Genomic DNA, 19,496 nt, shown 5'->3' with positions numbered 1-19,496 from the left:
TTATCTTTCTCTCGATATGGACATAAACGCGAGTGAAGTCTAATCTGACAGGACGGAGACACCTCTCAAACTACCTAAACTAGTTATAAATATGTTTATTTTGACTGTCGGCCGGGTCACTCATTACTGGATCAGCTGCTGCATGAGACAGACACTGACGCTGTCCAAAGAGAAGGTGGAAAAAGAAAGGCTCCGTGTATTTTTATTATTATATTATATAGAGTCGTTATTCATTTGTTTTAAAGCTCAATAAATAACAAAGACCTTTGACCGGCACTTTTATAATTTTGTCGGAAGGTTTAAACTTTAATACACGTTGACTGGCGAAAAACTCTGCCCGGTTCCCTCGGCCCCCACCGCGGAGAATAAACAGAAGGGCAACCATGACAACCATGCTTCTTCGCTGCTTTTGTGGAGGAAGTTACAGCGCCACGTACAGGCTCCTGCATATGTACTGCAGCTTCTCCAGCGGTTGGAGCTAAACGGAGCGGTCTCGTGTGGGCAGACACTATCCGGATAACTATTGCGTGTGGACGGAAGCTTGTTTGCGATTGCGTTTGCGTTAATCCTATGCGTTTAGCCGTTTTCGTCCTCGTGTGGCCGGGGTCTAAAAGACTGAAACTGATGGGAGACACCTGTTATATGTTTTTTTATTGGTGGGTAGGTCCTTAGATTTCTAGAGTGTCCATTGGTCATTTCAGACCCATGCTGCCGGCCGGCCGAGATGTCCTTGACTGACACACAAATCCACCAATCACACACAGTGTAACGCCGAATCAAGCTGCTTTGAGCGGCAATATTGGCTGCTGTGCCCTGGGTACAGTCTCACAGGAGATACTCTTGAAAAGCTACGATTCTTGCGATTCCGCAGATATCTGAATCATATTTATACTCCTTACAAGCGAAAATCTATGATTAAATACGTAAATAAGCATTTTATGTTATAATTTGTTTGCAGTTCATAAAGTCACAACTAGGAGTGCTAATGGTATTGTTATCTTTAAGTTCGCCGTTCTTAGCCTCACTTCCGGTTTAGCGTTAGAGAAACCATATAGGCCTGTGACAAACAGCCAAAAAGGGCTTTAGTTTTTGAGATACCCCTCCCGGAGTTAGGACAAAACACAACTTACTTTTTACTCATCTCTAAGGCCTCCCATAAATGAAATGGATTGTTGTATAAAAATATTTTACTGCAAAAGTGGTGAAATTGATATATAAAGTTATACACCCCAAACTAAAAATAAAGCCTGGCCGTCTGGGGGTTGAGGCATATAAACTCATGTAGATTCACAATGGAAGGTCTGATAGGTTTAAAACTTGGCATACCTGAGGTTAGAACATCCTTCTGCATTATAGAAAAGACTGAATGTCAATATCTTACTGTAAATTGGAGATACAGTCATTTGAACACATACCTACAATAGATGGAAATGTAAATCTATGTAGAATGTTCTCTTTACTTTGTAGTGACTCTAACATAGATTGCCATAGCAACACATATGAGGGCTTGTTGGAAAGGTATGGTTCTACTGAATCCAGCAATAATACATGTGTAAAGGTAGCTTACATACTCATGGAGTTATGTCACTAAACGTATAAGGTGTCCCAAATGGGGAAAATATGAAATAGTCCTAATTAAATCTATAGTATCACCAATTAGTTTTATTTTGACTTCACTCATCAGGGGTGGAAAATATTAACAAATTATTTTGAGTAGAAGTCCCTAAAAGGTATGACAACTTGAGAATTGTTATTTTTTTAAGTAAAATATTGCAATTTCAACATTAGTGCAGAGAAAATGCAGGCCTAAAATGCAATAGAACTACTAACGAAGTAGTAGTTGGACATCAGCTCGTCGCGGGCGATGTTGTTGGTCAGAAACTGATCCACTAAGAACTGCAACACCTTGATTTTACTCTCAAGAGGACCATAAGGATACTCATTCACTTCCTGATAGGGCAGAACGTGATGGTACTCCCGGTCGCTCTCGCAGTACGCGCGCAAAACCTCCGGCCACGTCATGCCGTCGATAAAATACAGAGTGGAGTTGACGCTGTCTTTGAGGTCGGTGGGGGCAAACGTGGTGTTGGAGGTGTCTTCTTCACGTAGGATGACCTTCAAGAGGGCAATATGTGTCTCTGCTCACATTGTTTATCGACGGCCCAGCAACTCAAGCTTATGCTCCTCATAACAGCAAGTCATTCAGCTCTGTAGAGAATCAAGAAGCTACAGTATTTGACTCCACCTGCTTTATCTGCATCTCATTGCCCAGGTGGGTTTCTTCACAAACTGACAGGTAAATCATTGCAAATATTTTTGGACTGTGAAAAGATGGGACCTTGTCAAATAAAATGGCTAATTAGCTAACTGGAAAGTGACCTAGCTTAATGTTTCATTAATGTAACAGAGCCTGTCCAGTAGCCTATATTCACAATAGACTCTGTTTCTGCTGGCTTAATTAGTATCACTGGTAACAATACTGTAAATAGAGCCTAACAAAAACAGTTTAAGTACAACATAGATACTGTACAAATTCTGAAGTGTATCTTTTTTCTTTTTTTTCAATTTTACCAGAATGGAGAGTGATGTACAAACAGTGGATCCAAATCGTTGTATCATCTGTGGTAAACATTTTGAAAAAGGGAAGAAACAAGATCCATATGTCAAAAATCCAACAGCAGAAGGCCTCCAACGTATACTAAATGTTGCTCAACAGAGAGATGATGATCTTCATACAACTCTCTCTCCATATACAGATGATATACTTTCGTTTAAAATAAAGGTATCATATCATCGATCATGTAGAGCAGTGTTTCCCAACCGGGGGTACGCGTACCCCTAGTGGTACGTGGGTGGTCCCCAGGGGGTACGTGAAAAGATTTTGAAAAGTAAAAAATTTGATTTTAGATTTTTTTTTATTAAATATTTTACAGGAAAACTGTACACAAATAATGAATAATGCATAATCTGTAATAATGTAACCAAAATTGGGAGCATTCAAATTAAGTAATAATTTGCTGGCTATATATTATTATTGGCGCGGCGTTCAGCTTCCCGCCGGACTGTCAGGTGTTACATCATCATCATCATTGTAGTGGCGCGCTGGTTTTCTTGCTAGCTAGCAAAATATCAACATCCTATCAAGTGAATGCGCTGGTGTTTATTGAGATCAAAATTTCTGTTAACATAATCATTATGGATCAATGGCTGAGTCGAGCTGGTTCATCCAGAAACAACAGCACAGGTGATACTGCTGAATCAGGAGAACCCGTTCTCAAGAAAATGAAAACAGAGAAGGTGAAGAATCGTCAGTTTGGTGAACATTATGTGCTCTCCGGGTTTACGGTCACAACTACAGAGCCACCGCAGCCAATGTGTTTCATCTGTGGCGACGTGCTTTCTAATAATAGCATGAAACCATTCCATTTACATCGGCACCTTAGTACTAGACATCCCGCCTGTGTGGGTAAGTCTGCAGAGTTTTTCCACCAAAAGCTGGCTGAATTTAAGGGAAGCCAAGAAAAACTAAAGAAAGCGACATCGGTCTCAACCAAGGCCTTGGAGGCATCTTATGCCGTGTTGCTACTCGTTGCTAAATCGAAAAAGCCATTTACCATAGCCGAAGAGCTAATCTTGCCTGCTGCTATATTTCTCGCAGAAACTATGCTCGATAAGAAAGCAGCTGATGTCCTGAAGAAAGTGTCGTTGTCAAATAATACTGTGTGCCATCGGATCGACGACATGGGAATTGACATCATTGACCAAGTGGTGGAAAAATGTAAAGTGTCTGGTACGTTCGCTTTGCAGTTGGACGAATCAACGGATGTCAGTGGGGAAGCACAACTGATTGCGTTTGTGCGTTACAAAGACACTTTGGAGATAAACGAGCACATTCTGTTTTGCAAGAAACTCACGGGGAGAACTACCGGACAGGACGTTTTTAACGTTATTGACAATTTTTTCTCTCAACACAAGCTGGATTGGAAATCCTGCTCTCATGTGTACACAGACGGCGCTGCGGCGATGACCGGCAGAGTAAATGGATTAATGGCCCACATAAAAAAGGTAAATCCTGACGTTACATGGACGCACTGCATGGTTCACCGAGAAGCATTAGCTAGCAAGAGAATGAGTCCAGAGTTAAACGATGTTTTGAATGATGCCGTAAAAGTGATCAACTTCATACAGTCCAGGCCTTTGAATCATAGACTGTTTCAGTCACTTTGTGAAGACGGTGGGTCAGAACATAAACAGCTCCTGCTTCACACTGACGTCCGCATGGTTATCCCGAGGGAAGACGTTACAGCGGCTGTTCGAGCTACGCAATGAAGTGAGGGCATTTCTGTCGGAGCACACACACCCACGTGGCTATGTTCGACGACGCTGACTGGGTAGCTCGGCTGGGATACCTCTCTGATATTTTCAGCAAACTCAACCAGCTGAATCTCTCTCTTCAAGGTAAAGACACACATGTTCTTAGCTTGTATGACAAAGTGTGTGGATTCATGGAGAAGATCAAGCTCTGGCAGAGCAAATGTGAAAAAAGGGATACAAGTTGTTTCCTGCAGCTGAACGCATACATTGCTACTGGTGAATGTGACAGAGCTCCAATTGTGAAAATAGTACACACACATTTGTCCAAGCTCAAGAATGAGTTCAACTCCTACTTCCCTGATATTGACAACAAGTCATCCACACTGGACTGGGTGCGTAATCCATTTGTGACGTGCATTAAAGCAGCATTCCCGCCAGACTGCAAGAAGACCTCATAGATGTGTCCTCAGATAGGAGCCTGAAGATGAGGTACTCAAGCACACCACTGACACAGTTCTGGTGTGGTGTGGAGAAGGAGTATCCTGAATTGGGGAAACATGCCCTGAATGAACTGTTGCCTTTTGGGTCCACATACCTGTGTGAGGTGACATTCTCCGCCATGACCCACATCAAGACTAAACACAGGAACAGACTCAACTTGGAGAATAACCTGGTCACAGCTGTTGCAACAATCTCCCCCAGACTCACAAAACTGATGAGGGAGAAACAGGCTCAAGTGTCACATTAATTGGTGAGTTACCTTACTTTTTGTTTTAAGTCTTTAAACAATGGCTATTATAATGTATGATTAGTTATGATTGAATATGATTTAAGTGTCACATTAATTGTCGCATTGGGTCACACAGACACAAATATCCTCCTCTTCTCTATCTCTCCTCGTCACTTCTCTCCTTCTTCCACTCCCAGGTTTCACCTTAGCTACACACAGGGCCGTATCCAGGCCCCGCCCCCCGGCCCGGGTCTGATATGTGCTGCCACTGCACACACACACACACACACACAAACACACACACACACACACACACACACACACACACACACACACACACACACACACACACACACACACACACACAGCCGGTCTGCCACAATATATAGACTATTAATATATCCTGGGGATCACCACAATTGATTGCGTAGTAGGGGGTACTTTAGGTTGGCTTGAAATGCTTTGGGGGTACAGTACTCAAAAAAGGTTGGGAACCACTGATGTAGAGCAAACTACTCCAGTAAGACCAATATCAGTGAGCAACAAGTTGCAAATGTTGAAAGTGAGAGCATACCTGCATCAGTCTCTTCAAGAAGACTGAGTAGGGTTGATACATTATCGTTTGACATATGAAGAGATTGTTTCATTTGTGGGAGGGCCAGATCAAGACCAGAAGCTCTGACAGCCATTATGACTGGTACAGGTAAGAGTACCCGAGACAAGGTCCTTCATGCAGCATCAGAAAGGCTTGATGAAGTTGTACATCTTCGGCTGCTCTCATATCCGGATCTCTTTGCATATGATGCCAAATATCATAGAAGCTGCCTTATACACTATATCTCTAAACTAAATATAGCAGCTGCCAGACGAAAAAAATAATCAGAACAGCAGACCAGTATCTATGACAAAGCTTTTATTAAGCTCACTGAAGTCATTGACAAAACTGTTTTCTCAAAATAAATGAAAGTGACGACCCTCAACTCCTTGGCTGGGAGGTTTGATGACATACTGAAGACACTGAGGTCTGGGGAAGAAGATGAGACGGTCCAACACACTAAATACAGCTCCTGGAAACTGAAGGAAAAGCTCTTACTGCATTACAAGCACAGGCTGATATTTGTAGAACGAGCAGGAAAGTCTGATTTGGTATGCTCTGAAAGTGTGCCCATGGGATTGGCAATGAGAGCTGTACAACTCGAAGACAAGCCAGAAGAGACAACAGCTTCTACAGCAGACTGTGAGACACAACAGCAAAGTCAAGGTCTCTCTGACAGGCAAATACTACATAGAGCTGCAGACATATTGAGAAAGAGCATGGAGCAGGTTGACCATGACCATAAATCATATGACAGCAGTGATCGACTATCACGTCTACATTGCAGCAACTATGTACCAAACAATGTTTATGACTTTGTGAACTGGTGTGTTGATTCAAATGCTCACAGAAATTGCGAGACCTGTGATGAGGAACCAGCTTTGAAGGACAATCTGCGTGTCATTGCAATCTGCCATGATCTCATTGCACAGTGCCGTCACATCCATACGCCAATCACACTGGGACTTGCCATTTTGATTCATCATCAATTTGGCAGTAAGTCACTCATCAATGAGCTCAGTGCAATGGGGCACTGTGTTTCCTATACAGAGGTTCGGCAGTTCCTCACATCTGTGGCAGCAGACCAGATATCAAGGACAGAGAGTGGTGTCTACATCCCAACTGGCCTCACTGGAGTCAGTGCACATGGAATTGTTGATGCAGCCATCGATAACTTTGATCAGAATGAGGATACTCTGGACGGGAAGAAAACAACTCATGCTATGGCATCTGTTGTGTACCGTAGAGGCTATGTCTCCACTGCATATGAATGTCTAGCACGAGTCCCAGAGAGGTCTCTCTCAACCTTGAACACAGTTGACTTGAATGGAGAGAAACTTCACAGGTATGTTTGGATTATTTGAATTTGTATTCATTCCGTTTTCATGTGTATAGTCACAGTACAAATTAATTGGTGGGGGTGTTCAATATGAATACTTGGTGAGGTTTAGTGTTCTGAGTTGATATTTAATGCATATGATAACAAGCTTATCTTATTATTTCTGATTACAGATATATCAAACCTCCAAAGCGACCAGAACCGCCCGAACTTCCCAAACCTGAGATACTACACATAAACTCAGCAGTCTCCAAAGCAGCAGAAGGCAGAGACCTGGTATGGAAGCTGGCCCGAAACCAGAGTGAGAATCAACAGCATATTCCTGCGTGGTCTGCATTCATTGCCTTCACATCAGACACACCTTGTCCAGTCGCCAGTGTACTATACATGCCCTTCATAAGAGAATCGCCCTCAGATTTGACCACCATCTATACAGCTATGATAGAGCTTGTACAGCTAGCTGAAGAACTGGGACAACACCATGTGCTTGTGACTGCAGACCTTGCAATTTATAGCAAAGCGCAACAGATATTGTGGAACAAACCAGAGCTCTTAAAAGGGAAGATCACAATGAGACTAGGAGGTATGCATATCACAATGGCTTACCTTGCAAGCATTGGAAAGCTCTATGGTGATGGCGGACTGTTTGACATACTCACTGAGTCAGACGTGTATGCAGAGGGCACAGCCCGACAGTTGCTTCAGGGGAAGCAGCTGGCAAGAAGAATAAGGAGCATAAAGCTAGGCTCTGTTCAGGCTCTTCTGGAAATCCATGCAATCATGGCTTGAAAAGAAAGGCAAATGTGCAATAACTGGAGCACAAGAGCAACTCCTACGAGATGTACAGCATGCATTTCATGGTAATGACAAGGCCACTGCTCAACAGCTTATCGGTGAGGTGGAGACGAAACTTAATGGGATCCAGAACATTATCAAGACTTTCATAGTTGAAGGGGCTAAGCAATCAGCAACTTTTGGATATTGGTTAATGTTCCTCAAGGGTGCTGATCTGTTGCTAAGGATCCTTCGTTCAGAACGTGAAGCAGACTTTCAACTTCACCTGAATAGTATGTGTGAAGTCATCCCTTGGTTCAGAGCTGCTGGAAGAACCAATTATGCCAAGTACATGCCGGTCTACGTTGCAGAAATGAAAGCTCTTGAACATGAACAACCAGAAGCATACACATTCATGCAAGAAGGCGGATTTGTTGTCCACCGGTCAGAGGATCACAGCTTCAACTGTGTGGCGACTGATCAGGCACTGGAGCAAACCATTAACTGAGAAGGCAAGAGTCAGGGTGGAGTTGTTGGCTTCACATTGCGAAAGGCAGCTCTCACAAGATGGTTGATGACAAGGCATGTGACCACAGCATACGTGGATGCCATGAAAGACCTTTGTGACACTGATGCAAAGGGCCCAAAAGCACACAAAGAACATGGAGCCTCTAGAATGGACAGAGATGAGGGAGACATACAAAAGATAATGGAAGCTGTGGAGCAGAAGCAGAACCCCTTTGACCTTGATAGTATCCCTGAGGAACTGATCGATATTGTAAGTGGTCAGGTTGCATCTGAGAAAGTTGCAAAAGAGCTGTCAAGTTTCCTCCAAGATGGTGCTGAGCAGAATGCCATCTTTATTGAACAACGCCTGGCAAAGAGCTTCTGGGATCCTGAGAAAAGAAAACAGTGTGCAACCTTCAAAGACATGAAAACATCAGGTGGAGTCAGTACTAGAAAGGTTCACTAGTGCGGCTTTCACACCAGCGCTTTTCCCTTTCTAGCTCCGAGCGGGAGCTTTTCTGGTTCAGCTCCGGTTTCCCTTTTCTGCTCCCGCTTTGTTCACACCGCCCAGCACCCAACTGGTGCTGCCGCTGCTGCGTCATGACGTCATCGTTTACATCGCTGATTTGCTCCCCAACGGCATTACGGCGCTCACAACAACAACGGGGAACTGCGTCGGGTCGATGATCGTGTTGCTTTTAATCACACGAAGCCAGATTAAATTGAATAACGACTTCTCCAACCTTATACTTTGCTCCAGAGTGCCGTGGTTCATTGTTTATTAATGTGTTTCTGCAACATTTACCGACCGCTGCAGTGTTGGCTGCTCTTCCACGGGTGTTTATTCTCCTCCGTTAGCTCCCGGTTAGCTCACAATGCTGCGGCCGCTCTAAAGTATGCACTGTCCGACTCACACAAGCAGCTGATATATATCCCCACTTCCCCTTAGCCTAAGTGAATGTGTGTCAGTCTGAATTGACGCTGTTTGGTATCACAACGCTGTTATGAAAGTTTCTCTGGTATACAATGGGTGATGTTAGCATAGCAACCAAAGCTAAACTGACTACTTGCTATTGCTATCCTATTGTGGCATAAACCGTTTTCTACAGGCACATTTTACCGGCGTATTTTTATTATGATTCTACTTGTGATAGTCGGACACGACAACCTGTGCAGCCCATGTATTGATTCCATCCGATAGCTGCTATAATACAAAACAAAACGTCTGCCTCTCTCCACAATGATCAATAACAGTGAACGGATGGTCAAAGTAAGGTACACATAAACAGAATCACACGAAGCCTGGTTAGTGTTGCCTGACTTTATAAAGTGTGTTTATAAGCACTACTGCTTGTAGGCAGGCATGACAGTCGACCCATGTTCAGGGGAGGAGGGTTTAGTTTCCTGCACGCCTCGACGTAAGAGAGACGTAAGCGACGCCACCTCTTAGCTCCGAAGCTCTTGCCTCTAGACTGACAATTTTTTGGAGCTGGAAGTGAACCCGATTCCGGAGCTAAGAGCCGGCGCCGCTGCGGTGTGAACAGGAAAAACCGGCGCTTTTCAGGCTCCAGCTCCGAGCCGGAGCTGAAAAAGCGCTGGTGTGAAAGGGGCAATGGACTCAGATGTGCTCTTTCGAAGATTACTTGCTGTATCCAAGCAAAGAGAGGTATCCATGGAGACTGTGATGTCTCATGAACTTGCTGCTGTCCCCCCCTCTTTGTTTTATGATGATGGAAGCATGAGAAAGACAACAAAAGCCGACCTTGCTAAAAAATTGGAGTCAGTAGTTGAAGAGACACAGCAGTTGCCTAATGTTGCTGAACCATCTGCATACATCATCGATGGCATGGCTCTTCTACAGAGTCTCCCTGACTCAGGCTTTCAGACATTCAATGACCTGGGTGAGTGTGTCTGGAAAAAGATCACAACACTAATGGAAAAGGAAAACAACAACTGTGTTGCTCTAGTGTTTGATAGGTATGATCATCCACACTCAATCAAAGACCTGGAAAGGCAAAGAAGAGGCACCATCCAAGCAAGCAGATCTACACATGTCATCACAGGCAAAGCCAAAGTTCCTAACTACAGGAAATACCTCAAGGTCAGTGGTAACAAGGCTGCTTTATGCAGCTTTGTAAGCAACTACATAGCCAATACCCAAGAGAATCTCCTCAGAGAACACAGTCATTTTGGCAGGTGGCTTTGAAAATGGTGAGGAGGTCAAAGTGGTCAGCAAGTCAGGTGTTGACAACTTGACAGATCTGTATATAGTGACCAGGAGGAGGCTGACACCAGATTGGTATTACATGCAATACATCTAGCAGAGTCTCATTCTCGGGTCGTCATCAGATGGGATGATACCGACGTACTGGTTTTGCTTGTGTATTATTCCAGCAAAGGAATGTATGGATCCTCAACGGTGTACATGCACTCTGGACATGGCACAAGGGAGAGGTTTGTCCCAGTCTGTCCCATCGCAAAGAAGCTTGGTGCAGCATTGTGTGCATGTCTACCTGCATGCCACGCCCTCACAGGTTGTGATACCACAAGCAGCTTGTACAGAATTGGGAAGGCTACTGTGTTTACAAGACTTAAGACCCATCTGAGTGACTTAAATGAGATGCACCACCTTGGATGAGCTGAAGTACACACTACTATCTACAACAGATTCATCAGCTGAAAATCTACCCACAACAGAAGATGCCTTCCAGCAACATGTATTAAGAGCCATGTACCAGACTGCAGTGTGGTGTCACAGCCATGTGGCCAAGCCTCATCTCTGGAACCCAGTTGGTAGAGGGTCGAGGCTCAGAGAAGATGGGTCTATTGAACCAGTGATGTTCGTCAAAGAACCTGCACCTAAAGAAGTCAGAGACATCACCCACCTATACTGTAAGGACGGAAAGTGCAATGATAGCAGCAAATGCCAATGTCTTTCAGTAGGCTTGACCTGCACAGATTTTGCTCTTGCTCTGACTGCCCAAATGTGAGCCATGTTGTTTTTGATGACAATGTGGATGAGCGATAGAGATGTGTTTATATGCATGTATCCCCCGGCTCCCACTAGCTTAGGTTTACTTAAGTTTAGATAAGAACATTTAATTTGAATACTAAAGTTTGTTAATCCAAAAACCTGTTTCCTTGTCTCCGTGTCTCACCTTCTAGTCCCTGCCAAATTTTGTCTGCATTTGGGCATAACAGGGTATAAAGACACCATAAACGTTTAGTGACATAACTCGATGAGTATGTAAGCTACCTTTACACAATTGGTATTGCTGGATTGAGTAGAACCACACCTTTTCAACAAGCCCTTGTGTGTGTTGCTATGGCAATCCATGTCAGGGTCACTACAAAGTAAAGAGATCATTCTACATAGATACATTTCCGCCTATTGTAGGTATGTGTTCAAATGACTGTATCTCCAATTTAAAGTAAGATATTGACATTCAGTCTTTTCTATAATGCAGAGGGATGTCCTGACCTCAGGTATGCCAAGTTTTAAACCTATCAGACCTTCCATTGTGAATCTACATGAGTTGTTATGCCTCAACCCCCAGACGGCCAGCCTTTATTTTTAGTGTGGGGTGTCTAACTTTATATATCAATTTCACCACTTTTGCAGTAAAATATTTGTATACAACAATCCATTTCATGTATGGGAGGCCTTAGAGATGAGGAAAAGTAAGTTGTGTTTTGTCCTAACTCCGGGAGGGGTATCTCAAAAATGTTGGGGCCGTTGTCACTAGCCTAATAGATATATATAAACAAATAAAAGTTTATATATATCTATGAGAGAAACGGCATGGTCCGAGAGAAGAAGAAGAAGAAGAAGAAGAAGAAGAAGAAGAAGAAGAAGAAGAAGAAGAAGAAGAAGAAGAAGAAGAAGAAGAAGAAGAAGAAGAAGAAGAAGAAGAAGAAGAAAAGAAGAAGAAGAAGAAGAAGAAGAAGAAGAAGAAGAAGAAGAAGAAGAAGAAGAAGAAGAAGAAGAAGAAGAAGAAGAAGGAGAAGGAGAAGGAGAAGGAGAAGAAGGAGAAGGAGAAGAAGAAGAAGGAGAAGAAGGACAGACGGCAGGAACTTTCCCTCTGCTTCATTCATTTCTCCTGTTCAACAGGTTAGTAGTGTGTACACAGATTATGTCATATTTCGATCTAAGAAGTGTGTTTGAAACTGTTTTATGTGTAGTTAACTTTAATGTCATTCTGTGAGCTACGCCACTAGCGTGTGGCTAATGGCGTCCGCTAGCTTCTTTAACACAGGCTGTTGCTCCCTGAATAATGTAGCGCTCTACTATGTTACTTTGTGTAATGAGTCCCGTGCACTAGTCTGGCTTACATTTCAAGTTTATTCTGTTTGTATACATATGTGAAATGCTGGCCTGAGGTCATAATTGTTCATATTATTTAAATGCTAAAGCGCTAATGCTATGCTAATATTGTGCCTATACAACAGCCATGTTAAAGTGAGTACAGTCGGGTTGTGTGTGTTATCTGTTATCACTGTATTATACTGTAAATGAAAAAGGCTTTAATCCTTCATGAAAGTCATAATATGGCATGTGTATGGAAGCAAACAAGAGACAGAAGTATTTGAATTTTATCAGACACCGAATTTATAGCATTGAAAATAATTACTTTGAAAATCATGTATCTGAATTTTTTTTGCTCCGAATTTACCTATGTGAAATAAAAATGTAAAAATTCAAGTTAAAAAAATCCGAATGTTCAAATTCAGATCCCAAAAATTAAAGTGAAAAAAATTCGACGTCAAATATTTCGGTGTTTAAAATTCGATGTCAAAAAATTCGGTGTATAAAATTCGACGTCAAAAATTGCGATGCAGCCTCATCCGGGCTACTCAGACAGGATAAGCAATCGAGTCCGAATGCAATCAAACCGACTTCTGGCCTATCAGAGCCAAGCTGCAAACCCCGGGACAGTGCGGTGAAGCCCAATGCTGCAAACTGTAGGCGATGGATGCAGATGGGTGCAATTCCCGTAGATCCTATGTTAAAATGTCCAACTTAATAGCAGAAAATGAACATGTTTCTAGCCTGGATCCACAAAAACATATTCTGTATAAAGTTAGATTCCCCCTTCATGACAACGGGACTGCTGCTCCTAGCTCCTCTCTGCTAGCTCCGTTAGTTCCATTGGCTCCGTGATGCTACAGCGGCTCAGCTCATGAGGAGAACACTACTTGAACTCGGAACGTGTTTGTAGTGTTGGTTCCTGGTGGACTATTCGTCATGCAAACATAGGATTTATCTGCGGTTAAAACAGACCGTCCATGAATGCAGTTTATTCGGTAAGTGTAGCCTGCGTACCTTATGTTATGTTACTGGTGTTTTTATTAAGCTAACGTTAATGAATGTTTAGAGTTGGGTTAGCATTTGAGCAATCGTAGTTCCATCTGTGCTAACGATGCTATGCGTAGCATCCAAGAGTGTACAACATTAAGTGGGATGCTACTGTATACCAAAAAACTTCTGTGCGAGGTTGCTAAAATAAGGTCATCCTTGTACGTTAGATAGTTAGGTTACTGTATGCATTGTTAAGGTTCATTTAAATTCGCTATGCTCTACTATAGCATAAAATAGACTAGCTAACGTCAACGTATTGTTGAAGAGAGGCTTAGTGTATATTAAATCAACCTCACAATGAAATGTGTGTATCTTTAAAATATGAACGTCACATTTCAAGATAATAACGCTCCCTTAGATATTGTAATATGGTTTGATGAACTGGAGTTATTTATTGCAGCTAACCGTCTATCCGACGAACGACCCAAACATTGTTGTTTTTAATATTATTACCAATGCCTCTTTTAATTATATTATCCTCACACTTGAGAAACAGCCTCATCGTGGCTGTAGAACAGAACATGTAACTTAATGCCTGCATTTAAGGACGATGAATAGCGTAGTCAATGCTTTAGTGACAAGGAAATTATTTGTTTAAATATTAGATGCAGTATGACGTTATCTGTGACTTCAGTCAGAATGAAGCTTATCCATTGCATTGCATTTGTTAAATAGGTTTGTGTCTTACCCTTACGTGTGTGATACATATGAATATGGCATGAAAACAAATTAATTTGACTGACTCATGAAAAACTCATCCAAAATAAAAAGGACCTACACAATAATACTCAATCAAACTGATACAGTATAAGGACTGTGATATCCAGCAATTTCTTAAGTATAACAATACGATTATGACCTGTTTTTAAAAGAAGATAACAAGTTGTTTGCATGTAAAGAAGTCTGTAACCCATGCATGTAACTTTACATCTGTTTGTTCAAAGTCTCCTTAAGGTGATCCAGACAGGCTGGACCAGAGGAGGAGAGACAGATCTGGACTCCTACCAGCAGAGAACTTCAGCACGGATTCCAAGGTACATATACCTTTTTCATACTTTACAAAGAATGCATAAAGTAATGACTCTAATACACTGATAGACATGCCATTAAACATGACTGAATACTAGATCACCCACACATCAGTGATGTTGAGTGGACTTTCTTAGCAAAACGTTACATTTACATTTTTACCAAGCAACATCACTTTTTTGTTCAACTTTCACATTTCAATGTATTTAAGGCAAATATTATTGAACATAGTGAGAGCTGCGACCCTTTGTCTTTCAGTGAGACAACCGGACAGAGCAAGCTTCCACAGTTGCACTAAGTTTTGATAACCGTTAAATATTATTTTAATAATACATTTATTTCAATGTTGATGAATTTAGAACGGTTTATTCATAATCTGATTATCTTTGTAGTACACTGTTGGATTTAAAAAACACATTCAAATAAAAAAAAAAATCATTATATTTATAGCCCCTGAAGAAACAAACACACCTCTTTCTTAAATAACACACTTGCTCTGCAATAATATGTTTTTTGATATTTCTGTTAGGAAAGGACACGCCTGAGAGACAGGACTGCTTCACCATGTTCTCTTTCTCTGAGGGTCCAGAAGAACATCCAAGAGGGAAAGGAGAAGCTGATGTTATGAGATATAAGAGCAGTACAGGACATTCACTAAGAGACACTTATATTGTAACACAAAGACCTGCACACTGAATAGTTTTGTAGTCTAACAGGAACTTCATTTGTGTTGTTTTACGTTGCACCTCAGAGACAGTGTGATTATTGTCAGGCCTATAAAGTTTGGCAAAAAAAAAAAGTCAGCTGATCAAATGCATTTGCCTAACTTTATGAGCTTCACAATACTTGTGCCTTGTACCGCCGAGTTTGGAACGTCATAAATAAATGGTACCAATCTTCAGTCAGATGTGAATGTGTAATCTAACATTTTCAGTAAGAATAACGGACAAAAGGAGTGCAAATACAATTTATTGAAATGTGAACTAAAAGTTATCAAGCATGAACCATCACCATTTTTTTTTTAAATAAAAACGAAATAATATACATCAGTTACACTAAATGTTAATCTGTTAATTGACAGGCTAGGCCTGTGCAGGTGGTAACAGCTATGCCCAGTATGGGCTAAGTTCTGTAGGTGCAGCTGGTGCAGGTCCTCCTCCATCAGGCCTGGTCCTTCTCCCTCAGGCCTGGTCCTCCTCCCTCAGGCCTGCAGGGTCTTTCCCTGCGAGGAGGACTCCTCGCAGGGAAAGACCCTCAGCCCTCTCCGGCCAAACCAACAGACAGGACGTTCATAAAGCTGAGGTTTCCCCCAAAGTCTCTAATCATCCATCCTGTGAATATGAGAGGGGAACAAAATTGTGTAATAGTCTTTGAGTTTCATGAAAAGCTATATAAAAGTCCCATGTATTATTATTATTATTATTATTATTAGATGCTTTGGACAATAAGAAATATAAAGTGAACTGTTGAGTTGCTCAGTTTTTTAGATTGAAAGGGTTTAATAATACAAACAAAAGGAGAGGCACCGTAAAATAAAGATTGGTTTTTCAATAAATTGTGTCTTTTGAATTGTTTGTCTGAAGTCAAGTAGCTAGAACTGTTACTTATAGTTTGAATGATACAGTCTCGTTATAATGTTTGGAGGAGGCATCACAGGTAAGAGCACCATTTGTTGTGTTCCATCCACAACAGATTGATGTTTGTGTATTTATTTATTTACTATTTCTTGAATCATTACTGTCAGTCCAAAACAAGAGATTTTGTTTTAGTAACATTTAAAAAAAAAACATTATCTCTTTTTCACTACACTAACTTGAATACTTTAGTTTTTACGTCACTACATTTATCTAACAGCTTTAACATTGTAAAGGTGTCACTTCGGACTCTGGGTAATTATGACAGCATGTCCTACTCAGGGCTCTGGTCCTACTATTTTGAGACTTTGAACACACCAGACCTTCATCTATTAATGTAGAAAATAGTCAGCACATTAAACCATTATGAAAGTAATAATTAGTTAGCTCATTGTTCAAAATGAGCTCCAACTACAACAGTTAAGTCAACTCGTGCATCGGTAATAACAATAAATCAAATGATATAATATAATAGTATAACTTGTGTCTACTTTAAATACTTTAACAACACTTTCCTAATTATACTAGCATACTTTTACTAAAGTAACATGTTTAAATGCAGGGCTTTTGTAAGAGAGTATTTCGTATAGTGTAGCATGGTCTACTTGACTTATCTAACCGAAGTGATAGTTACGTTACTTTGCAAACCGTCACTTTAACAACACTTTCCTAATTATACTAGCATACTTTTACTAAAGTAACATGTTTAAATGCAGGGCTTTTGTAAGAGAGTATTTCGTATAGTGTAGCATGGTCTACTTGACTTATCTAACCGAAGTGATAGTTACGTTATAGAAGTGATAGTAACTATCCCCCCCCCCCCCTCCCTCCCCCCTCACACACACAAAAGGACACGGTAACGTTGTGATTCACTTCAATTAATGATAACTACGGAGCTTGCTAACAGCAAGGCACAAGGCTACTTCACTCATTTACCTAGCTAATGTAAGATACAAATGCTGTCGAGCCCTCACTGCTTGTAAAATAAAGAGCACAAACTGACAACTTACCCGAGCGGCGAACCCCGCTGTTCTCCGTCATTTTTCTCCCGGGTTGTTGTGATCACATGACTGGCAAAGCCGTGCTCTGATAGGCCAAGTCAGTTTGATTGCATTAGGGCTCGATTGCTTATCCTGTCTGAGTAGCCCGGATGATGCTGCATCGCAATTTTGGACATCGAATTGTATACACCGAATTTTTTGACGTCGAATTTTTGGGATCTGAATTTGAACATTCGAATTTTTTTCACTTGAATTTTTACATTTTTATTTCACTAAGGTAAATTCGGAGCAAAAACATTCAGATACATGATTTTCAAAGTAATTATTTTCAATGCTATAAATTCGGTGTCTAATCAAATTCAAATACTTCTGTCTCTTGTTTGCTTCCATACCTGTGCATTTATGTCCATTTTTGATTAGAAAACGAAATATGTCAGACATAGTTATTTTGATTGGCTAAATGTATTTTTACATTCTCAGTTAGCTTCAGGCCTCACTGAGGAGAAGTATTGAGGTAGAAAGCTGGTGAAGCCATTTTATTATATTCTGTTTGCACAGATAATAAACCTGGTTGGCAAGAAGGAAGCCATATTCATTCGACCACACAACGCAGAGATACATGTGGCGTCAAACCAGAGAATGATTAGATAAATAGAGAAAACGGATATAATTTGTAAGTGAATTTATTAATGTGTTTAATAAATTCTGGCTAGGACAACCACACAAACGGCAGCAACTTTCCCTCTGCTTCATTCTTTTCTCCTGTTCAACAGGCTTATTATCTGATTACCAGCACAGCGGACTTGTAGCAGCAGTGGAGATGGAGCATCAGAACCTGGAGAATACAGCAACAACAACAAGGATCCATTTGAAGATAGGTAAATATTACAGTAATAGTGTACTTTCATTGTGTGGGTGTAACATAGTTAAATAGAGAGAGAGAGAGGGGAGAAACATTCCACTTGAACTTTATATTTTAATGAACTTAGTAGTAATTATTGTCCTGTATTTCTTTCCGATTTCACAGCTGCAAGAACCTCCATCTGTGCCTGCACCCAGGTCAAGATCTACCGTGGCTCAAGGGCCTTCACCAGAGCCACCACCACCAAGGACCAGAGGACCAGCATCACTACAGCAGCCTCCACCTCCATCTGGTGCCTGCCACAAGATTAAGATACACCTCGGTACAAAGGCCTCCACCACAGCCATCACAATCAACCCAGCCAGCAAAGAAGTCTCGCCTAGCACACCTCCCTCCCGCCGACACAGCCACCAGCAGCCCATGCACCATCACCCCCACACCATCACCCCCACCTACACAGCAGCCAGACCCACTGTCTTGGAAGACAGACAAAGACCATGGCACTGCTCCCCCTGTCTTTACATTTATAATGAATAGTTGGTTGAGAAAGTTCTGATATTGTCAGGGTTCGTACAGTCATTAAAAACCTGGAAAAGTCATGGAATGCAATATCTTTCCCAAAGTTTTGGAAAAGTCATGGAAATATAACTAAAGTTGCATCAAATATAATTTATATGTTATCTAATCGCCGAAATAGTAATACTATAATGATAATAAATACTGTATCGTATAATGAAACGTAAAATGGCAACTGTGGCAGTATTTCGCTGGTGAGAGATGTTTACAATCATGCCCTCTAGTCTACAGGAGCTACTATTTGATATAAAGATGCCAGGGAAGTGCAGTTTCAACAATGTATGGCTTCTAAAGAATAAGTACCAATTGTGGTTATCAAAAGACATTGACCCAAGACGTGCTAAATGCAAACTGTGTTGTAACATATTCAATATTTCGAATATGGGCGAGGCAGCGCATGCTAGCCACATGAAAGAGTCATTTAAAATCATTGGTGAAAAAGTGTATGAACCCTGTATTGTAAATATTGAGATTTTACAGTTTCTTATGTTAACATAAATAGTTGGTTGAAAAAAAAAGTTGTAATGCTCAATTTGTATTTGTACACATCACATGAACCTCAGTATGGAATATGAAGTCATGAATCAGTCCTGATGTAACTTTTCTGTGGTGAAAGTAGAGTGATAGAACTATTTTACTCCAAATTCTAATTTACACATTTTCATTTTAGACATGAACAACACATGTATATAGGCCTATAGTGTAATTCATATATTTCACTACTTTTGTGAACCAAAAACGTTGGTAAACCACATCTGAAACACCAAAAAAAAATG

The sequence above is a fragment of the Gymnodraco acuticeps genome, unplaced genomic scaffold (genome assembly GCF_902827175.1).
Source record: "Gymnodraco acuticeps unplaced genomic scaffold, fGymAcu1.1, whole genome shotgun sequence".
NCBI classification, from domain to species: domain Eukaryota; kingdom Metazoa; phylum Chordata; class Actinopteri; order Perciformes; family Bathydraconidae; genus Gymnodraco; species Gymnodraco acuticeps.
This window is presented reverse-complemented; position numbering follows the sequence as displayed.